This window comes from Penaeus monodon, chromosome 8, assembly GCF_015228065.2.
Source record: "Penaeus monodon isolate SGIC_2016 chromosome 8, NSTDA_Pmon_1, whole genome shotgun sequence".
NCBI classification, from domain to species: domain Eukaryota; kingdom Metazoa; phylum Arthropoda; class Malacostraca; order Decapoda; family Penaeidae; genus Penaeus; species Penaeus monodon.
This window is the reverse complement of record NC_051393.1, coordinates 52,058,753-52,068,111: the sequence shown is the minus strand read 5'-3', so window position 1 is coordinate 52,068,111 and position 9,359 is coordinate 52,058,753. Positions and strand designations below refer to the sequence as shown.

General features: G+C 48.3%; 1 protein-coding gene across 1 annotated transcript in view; it reads left to right on the top strand.

Annotated features, from left to right (window-relative positions):
- The window catches only part of LOC119576434 (indole-3-acetaldehyde oxidase-like), a gene marked incomplete in the record, with an annotated part of 33,612 nt that overhangs the window by 12,555 nt on the left and 11,698 nt on the right, over positions 1-9,359 (top strand).

The window sequence follows — 9,359 nt, the reverse complement described above, 5'->3', positions numbered from 1 at the left end:
TATATATAATATATATATTTTAATATATATACTATAAATATTATAACCTTTATACACATTTATACATACAAAACCCCACACACACACACACACACACACACACACACACCCCACACACCACACACACACAACACAACACACACAACACCATATATATATATATATAATATATATATATATATATATATATATATATATATATATATATATATATATATATTAGTGCCCTATGCAGACACCTCGAACTGCAGATACAGCAGGTGTATCGGAGAGGACTGTATGATTAACCAGAAAAGGCTGTGTATTAGACATTGTGAAAAGGTACAAGCATTTTGCACCGATACCCTGATTACACCTATTGAATATATTATACCTGTGTGGGGTTTGTTACTCCTGCTGAGATCGTAATAGCTGGGGGCAATGTTTTTATTGAGGATCCCGGTTATATTAATACACCATTTTTCTGAGATATGAAACAAAATCACTTGACAGTGTTTGTTTTCTTATTCGGGAGCATAAGCGTATATTACAATCATATTATGTACATTGTCTTTTCATGTGTGTGATATTGTGAGCTCTGATAGGTACTCATCACGTTGTATGACTGCTTTTCTGAAATATCAATAAGTGATTCTGTATATCTGTGTTTCTTTATCTTAAATGGTGTTCTGTCTAACTTGTTAACGTATCTGTAAATTCTTGGGTGCGATTTGTGAGCCTGTCAGCGACATATTGAGATGCGGGTGTCTGTGTGTGTCTGCCTGTTTGTTTGTCCCCCTCTCTCTCTCTCTCTCTCTCTCTCTCTCTCTCTCTCTCTCTCTCTCTCTCTCTCTCTCTCTCTCTCTCCTCTCTTTTCCTCTCTCTCTCTCCCTCCCCCCTCCTCCCTCTCTCTCCTCTTCTCTCTCTCTCTCTCTCTCTCTCTCTCGTTCATATATATATATATATTATATATATATATATATATTATATTTATATTTATATATTTTATATATATATATATGTGTGTGTGTGTGTGTGTGTGTTGTGTTGTGTGTTGTGGGGTGTGTGTGTGTGTGTGTGTGTGTGTGTGTGTGTGTGTGTGTGAAAAGAGGGAGACAGAAGAAAATAAATAAAGACAGATGTACAGAGATTTATGCAATGAAATAACCGCTCTCCCTTGACAATATAAAGTATATATAAATCATTATGTATTTTACATATAAATAATATCCTTATAAAGAAAATGTACACATTAGAATCGGTTTTATGATACCATTCATTACTAATGATGATGATGATGAGGAGGAGGAGGAGGAAGAGGATAATGATGATGATGATGATGATGATGATGATGATGATGATGATGATGATGATGATGAGGAGGAGGAGGAGGAGGAGGAGGAGGAAGAGGATAATGATGATGATGATGATGATGATGATGATGAGGAGGAGGAGGAGGAGGATAATGATGATGATAGATGATGATGATGATGATGATGATGTGATGATGATGATGATGATGATGATGATGAGGAAGAGGATAATGATGATGATGATGATGATGATGATGATGTTTGTCTATCCGACGCTTTCTCTCTTTTTTTCAGTCTATCTGCCTCTTTTTTCTCTATCTCTGTCTGCCTGTTCGTCTCTTTCTCCCTAACCTATCTTTGTCGAGTTTTCCGTCTCTCCGTCCATATAGTGTCGGCGTTTTGTGTCTGATTTTCTTTAATCTCTCTCTCTCTCTCTCTGCCCTCTCTCTCTCTCTCTCTCTCTCCCGCCCTCTCTCTCTCTCTCTCTGCCCCCCACCCCCTCTCTCTCTCTCTCTCTCTCTCTCCCTCTCCTTCTCTCTCTCTCTCTCTCTCCTCCTCCCCCCCTCTCTCTCTCTGCCCCCCACCCTCTACTCTCTCTCTCCTCTCTCTTCTCCCCTTCTCTCCTCCTCCTCTCTCTCTTCCTCTCCTCTCTCCTCACTCTCTCTCTCTTACTCTCCCTCACTCCCACTCACTCCTCACTCTCCACACAAACACCACACACACACACCCCAAAAACCACCACACACCACACACACACACACACACCACACACACACCACACACCACACCCCATATCCATATTCCCCCCCCCCCCACACACAATCCCAAAACCCCCCCCCCCCCCACACACAAAATATACGACATCCTGTTCAAAGTTTAAAAGCAATTTAATGTGAGATTCGCTCGCGCGCTCAACGGCTGCCGCGTTTACCGACACCCGAACTGGGACGCATCCCCCTGTGTCATGTTGGCCCTCAGGTGTCTTTCTCGTTGTGCGTTTAAAAAAAAAAAAAAAAATCTTATGGGGATGCGAATGACAGGGCCCATTTTTTTTATTATTGTGTAAAAAAATTGTTTTTTTCTTGTTTGTGTGGTTTTTTGTTTATTTTATTTTCTTCGAACACACGGGTCACTTTTTTCTTTTTTTTGTATTGGATATAATTTTTTTTTAAATATTTCCGACACAAACGACATTCCCGGGCTTGACACGTCTTGGCCACCCCGCCCCCAGGTCGCCAAGGAGCCAGGAACAGCTCCGCCCACCCTGCTCCGCACAACTTCCGCAGCGTGGCCACCGCCTGCATGGCCTCCGTGGGGAAAGTGGCTCCTTGACTGGCCCCGCTCACGGCAGGGTCCTCCTCAGCTGAGTACTCGGGGGGAGTTTCCCTCGCCCTGTTCGTGGCCCGTCTGGATTTTACTGTCCACGTTGGGTAGGACTCAAAGGGTGTCTCCTGGGGACTCGGGGCCCGGCGCCCCTCGCTCGCTCCACAGCCCTGCTCGTCCTCTCCCGAGAAATTTGGGCGCTTTCGGGGTTCTTCGGGGGCTCCTGCCTGCTCGTTTGAACACTGACGATGAAGTCCGACTTGATGTCCTTCCACGCGTCCTTGGGGAGCCCTTGCTTCAAAGATCGTAATTTCATACCCCTGTCCTCTATCGTTTAATCGATGATTTCCTCGAGAACAAGCGACGGTATAAAGTTTTTAATTTTTTGTATAACCCTTCTCGCGGGCTGAATCTCGACGGGTGCCTGGGGAAGGAAAGAAATTTAAAACGTTCGTAGATTGTTTATTTCGATGCGCGGGGCAAAATCGATAATTATGATAATTTTTCTATTTAGTCTTGGGTCCTCCCCCGGGTCGCCTCACCCGATCTCGAAAACGGCGGGGTCATCAGGGCCCGACTGTTCGCCTCTCGGCATGGGAAGGGCTTCGATCTCGTATATTGACTTGGGATCCTTCATCGGGCCCGATCACCTGGGGGGGGAAAGTTTCTCGCTCCCGCCTGTTCGCCGCCCCATCACGTCAGCCTCCCCTTTCCCCAGTCCCTTGTGGCCCTCCTCCCCCTTCAGCCCAGGGATCTGGGGGCGGAGGTTGTAGAAGAGGGCCGCCTCGCTGGCACTGAAGATGCCCCGCGGGGTTGGTACTCTCTCAGCACGCAGGTATCGCCCCCAGCCAGGATCCGCGTGCCTCCGCCGACACCTTTCGCCCTCCCCTCGTCTTGCTCGTCGGAAGCGTTGAGGGAAACCACTTTTTTAACTACCCCTATTCTGCGCTGGTACATTAGGGGTTGAAGGGGGCTTTGGGAGGGGGCCACGAATTGGAGGCCCCTCTCCGGTCCCGTGCTGGTGTGCCAACAGCTGGCATCGAAGGAAGGTGCCACAGCCCGGGGTTCTCCGGTCTGGATCCCTTCTCGGGCCTGCGGCACGGGGATTTTTGGCACTCGTTTTCCGGTTCATTAAAACGTCCCTCCCCCCGAATCCTGACTTTTTTTTGGGATTAATTCAGTCCGTGACGCGCCTTGAAGCGATCCGCCACCCTCACTACAAAGAACCCCGGGGGGCCTAGTTCCTGCCCCAGCGTGACTCCCATCCCCTGCAAAGGGCCCTGTATCGGGATGTTCGCACCCTGGCGTACCTAACCAATGAGCAGACCTCCGCTCGGGTGGCAGCGGTCCGCATTCGCCCCCTTCCTGCAGCGTACCTCTGAGATCTGTACTGTGTTGGATTCGTCTTTTTTTTTCATTACGTGGAGAGCGTCGAGGGCCTAAAACCCCCACTCTCGCGCAATATCCCTTTCTTTTTGGCCTCGGTTTCCCACCTGCCATCATTTGGTTTTATTGGCTATATTACTTTCGTCGCTTTTCGTCCTCCGCTGCCCACCCGGAAAGCCGACCCCAAAGGGGAAACCCCCGGTTCTTCATAACTAAAACGGGGTGCAACCCCCGTGGACTTTGACGCTCCGTCGGAGGGGGACTGCACCCGCCTCGGCGTCGCCCCTGCTGCGAGTCGCTCTGCCCGTCTTCGCTTTGAGTGAGCCTCCTTGGCCATTTCCGGCGGGGGATCTCCCCCCTTCTTCTTTTCGACGCCGCGGGGTATTTGGGGCCCATCTCGAACGGCGGAGGTCCCCTTCAGCGCCCTCCGACTGCCTCTCGTCGCTCGTGTCGGTCCCCATCCCTCTGGCTTCTCCGGCGGGGTTTTGCCGACACGATTCCTCTCTTCTCGTCGTCCGAATTGTAGGAGCCGTTTTCTTGTGTGGCTCCGCCCTTCCCTCTCTCTCTCCGGACTCTTCCGACGAGTAGGGAAACCCTTGCTACTTGTCTTTTTTTTTTGGAGGTGTTCTCGCCGTTTCCAGCTGCCTCGCTACACTTCGCTTTTTCGGCGACGGGGGCCCCCTTCTCACCTCTCCACTGCTGGCTAGAGCTTCAGGATTTCCGACGGCTGGGCAAAGTTTTCGATTTCTCTTCCTCCCCCCTTGGCTTTCCCGCATTCTCCTTTTTCGGCCTCTCGTTCGCCCTCTCGCCTTTCGCTTCTTGCTTTGCCTTCTCGGCCTTCTTCGCCCCCTTCCCCTGGATCGCCGTCGGGCGGCCTTTTTGGGCACTTCCAGCTCTGCCATCCCCCTTTGCAATTCGAAGGGGTGGCGCTCCTTTTCTGGGGCCTTTCGTTTTGGGCTGGGGCTGTGGACCTTTTTTGGGCTTTCCTGGGCACGTCCATCCTTGCGGGGCATGGGCACAACTGGTGGTTTTTTTTAAGGGGCCCCTATGCTGCCCCGGGGCATGGGGGGTTTTTCCTTCCCGTACTCGAGGGATGCCCCCGCCCACCCCCCCCGTCCCATCTCCATCGCTGTGCACCCCCCTCTCTCTCTACGCTGGGTCGTTCCCGGGGCACCGAAGGCCTGCTGCCCCTCGGGGCACTCGAAACCCTAGTCCTTTGGCTCTCGTATTGTGGGGGGCGCCTTTTTTGCTGTCGAACGACTGGTTCCCCCCCTTTGCATTCGAACTGCTGGGTCACACCCCTCTCATTAAAAGGACTGGTGGGCGCCTCCGCATCTCGAAAGTCTGCGGATTTTCCCCGGTCTGTCAAACGCCGGGCCTGTTCATGTCGTAGGAGTGGCCCCTTCCGGGGAAATGTCATCGTTTGATGGACTTTTTGACTGTCGAATGACTGATAAGGGGTGCGAACGTCCGAGGGCTGAGAGACATACTCGACATTCGAAAAACGTGATCAAAAGCTGGCACATCGTCACTGCGGGTGGGAAAGCCCCCCTCCATTCACAGGCTGAGCATCCCTCTTCGCCCTTTCACCCGCAAATTCGACATAATGACCGAACCGGGGGCGCAAATTCCCAAATTTCACCAAAAATGGGGTGCCACCCAAAATCCCCTTTGCGCAAGCATTACCACTCTCCGTGCACATCACACCCCGCTCGCGGGGGGGGGTCACTTCCCCTTTCCGGGGCGGCGACCGGGGGGCGTTGGTACAAAAAGGGTTTCCGCCGAGGGGAGGGGCCCAGCGCGCCCGCCCACTGCTGCAAACGCGGACTCAAAACTCTCCGCTTTACATCACTGCATCGTCACGGGTAGGGCTCCACGGAACACTTTCACACTCCACTTTCCACTGTTTCCCCCCCTCCCCCGCTTTTTTGCTACAGAGCATCACCAACCTTACACGTCCACACGCGGTCCCCCAAAAACCAAATCCCAGCTTTGTCGGATAAAAGCGACCGGCTCCGTCCATGTTGCCCGCCCGGGACACCGCCTCCTCTCTCGCCGCCGTAGGGAGAAAAAATTATATACTAATCCAAACCCCCGCCCATCCCTCGCTCTCTTCTAACAAAAACACACGCGGATGAAAAAAGCAAAACCAGTGACGGGACTCAATGACACCCCTCCCTCGGCCACAGGGAAACCCAGAGCCGGGGGCCTTTCTGGCAAAAGCGGTTTGGGCCCCAGCGGCCGCCCCGCCGCCGAGTGGAGTTCCGGTGCCGCAAGTTCCTTTTTCGGGGGGGGGAAATTGGGCCCCGTTGCGTCGTGCGTGTGTGTGTGTGTGTTCGTGGTTGTGTTTGTGTGCGTGTGTGTGTTTTTGGGCCCCGGGGGTCGATTTTATAGGCTTTAAAAATTGGGCGGCAAACGGCCGCGAAAATAATGGCTTTTTTCGGACTTGGGGCTTCTTTTTTTTATTCCTCCCCAATATCCCTGTAGGATGGGGGAGACCCTCATCAGCGGGGCGACGTATTCCGCATCAAACATCAAAATAAAAAAATAAAAGAAAAAAAAGGACGATGGTGTGTCGGATGGGAAAGGGGGAAAAGAAGGGGGGGAAGGGAAAGGGGGAAAGGGGGAAGGGGGAGAAGGGGGGAAAAGGAGGGGGGAAGAGATGGAGGGAAAAAGGGGGAAGGGGGAAAGAAGGAAAGGGAAAAAGGGGAAAAGAAAAAAGGGAAAGAAAGGAGGGGAAAAAAAGGGAAGGGGAAGAGAAGGGAGGGGGGAAAGGAGGGGGGGAAAAGGGGAGGATTTGATTGTGAGGGAAGGGGGGAGGGGGGGGGGGGGGGTCGTATGGGGGAATGAGGGGCGGATTTAAGGGCCCATTAAGCGCATTAACAGGTAACAGGAGGGGGCCGGGGGATCGCAGACCTTATTAAAAGGGCTCTAAGTTTTTAACCGTTTTTTTATCCTGTTGTACATATCTTTTATGAGGGAGGGGCTGGTCGCACGTCGTTCACCAAAAAAATTTTTTGGGGGGGGGTTTTTTATGAGACTTACTCATTAATGGGGTTCTGGACTCCAAACCCCGTTAATGCACGGCTGATGGCCCGCTCAGGCGTGACGAAATTGAACGTTGGGATATTTCTTTGGGATGTTTTAAAAGTATTTTTTAAAAAAAAAGGGGGGGTCTCGAATTCATGTAAGAGGCAAAACGTAAAAAAATATGTCTCAATAATGAAGTAAAACCCTTTCATACTTCCAATTTTACATTTTTTTTTTTTTTTTTTCTGAGCCTCGGACTTTTCGGACACGCTGAACAGAATGGACCCCCTTTTTTCGAAATTTCCTTCTTGTACGTCTACAAACAAATATATATATACGTTTTTCCCCTTTGGTTTATAACCATCCTGATTTTTTTAAAAAAAATTTTTTAACGATGCTGTCCATTTTATAAAAGCAAATAATCCGGAGGGACTTAAAAAGGAAAAAGCGTCCATTAAAAACATATCATGCACTGCAATCAACAAGAAATTGCCTTCTTATCCTATCTACAAAAGGAAATTTCTCTACAAAATACCCAACACACCCAAAAAAACTACCCAAACGATAGTTTTTTTATAATTATCAGAGACAAAAAGGTACACAGCTTTTGCCCACATCAATAATCTCAGCAAACTTCGCATATTTTAAGGTACTCAACAAAATGCCCACACAAAGGTACTTAGCAATACTGCCCCCACTGATAAGGTTTAGCAATCTGCCCAACTGTAAGGTCTTAGCATACTGCCCCAATAATAAAGGGACTTAAAAATACTGCCCACACTAATTATTCTTGCAAAACTGCCCCACTGATAGTAAAGCAATACTGCCCCCTGATAAGGTACTTAGCAAAACTGCCCACAAAATGAAAAGGGACTTAGCATACGCCACACTGAAAAGGGCTTAGCAATCGCCCAGATAAAGGGTTTGCAATACTGCCCCACTGAAAGGGCTTAGCAAAAATTTCCCACACTAATAAAGGGACTTTGAAAATGCCCACCTAAAGGGCTTTGCAAAACTGACAACTAAAATAAAATTCAATACGCCCACACGATAAGGTCTACAAAACTGCCCCCCTTTTTTAGGTACTCAATACTGCCCATCAAAAGGGACGTAGCAAAACTGCCCCCAGTATAAAGGGAAATTTAAAATACGCCCACACTAATAAGGTAAAAGCCATTAATTGCCAAATATTACCCTTGCTCTATACAGGATGCAAACAAGCGGGTGTTAGTGACTCTGTACTGAAGTTTCGAGCAATATACTTTATGAAAATTTGTTTGAGAAAAGATAGACAAAGAAGAAGAAGGAAAGGAAGAAGAAGAAGAAGAAGAAAAAGGGAAAGGGAAAAGGGGGGGAAAGAAAGAAAAAAGAAGAAAAAAGAAAAAAGAAGAAGGGGGGGAGGAGGAAGAAAAAAAAAAAAAGAAGAAAAAAGAAAAAGAAAAAAAAAAAGAAAAAAAGGAGAAGATATCTTGATAGGAGACAAAACAATATTGTGGTTTTTAAATCCTAAAAATTTTAGTGTTTTTTGCACATGCTACTGGTTCCTTTTCACACCATGATAAAGTCCCTTCGTTTCCCTAACCTAAAAACAAAAGAAAACCCCAAACTTTTTTTTAAAAGGATTGGAAGAAAACCCGGTTTTTTATTAAGAGGATCAAGGAGCCACGATTCGTTTTAAAGGATCGAAAAGAAACCTCAATTCTTTATTAAGAGGATCAAGGAGAGATCTATAACATCCTGGAATATGGGATCTCGGCCGTAACCGTAATACCAAAAAATATATCAAGAATCCAGAGGGTAATAATGATATAAAGATATGAGTGAGTTTGGTGATGAGGATATGATGATGGGGATATAGGGTGATGTTTGAGGGGGATGTTGGTGAGTAGATATGTTTGGTGAGGGGAGTTGGTGAGGGTGAGGGGAAAGGTGAGCTGCTGATATTTGATGGTGGGTGGCGATGAGGTGAAGAGATGGGAGGATGGGGATAATAAAAAATGTGGCGACATGCCAAAAGCCTTTTTGGGGAAAAAAAGGGGAAGAAAAAAAAGGGAAGGAAGAAAGGGGAAAGGAAGAGGGGAAAAGAAAGGGGAAAAAAAAGGGGAAAAGAGAGAGGGGGGGGGGGGGGGGGGGGGGGGGGGGGGGGGGGGGAAAAAAAAAAAAAAAAAAAAAAAAAAAAAAAAAAAAAAAAAAAGGGGGGGGGGGGGAAGGGAAAGGGAGAGAAGGAGAAAAAGAGAAATTTAAAAAAGGGGAGAGAGAGGAAAAAGAGAGAAAAGAAAGGGGAAAAGGATTAGAACAAAGGAGGAGAGGTAAAGGGGAGAGAGAGAG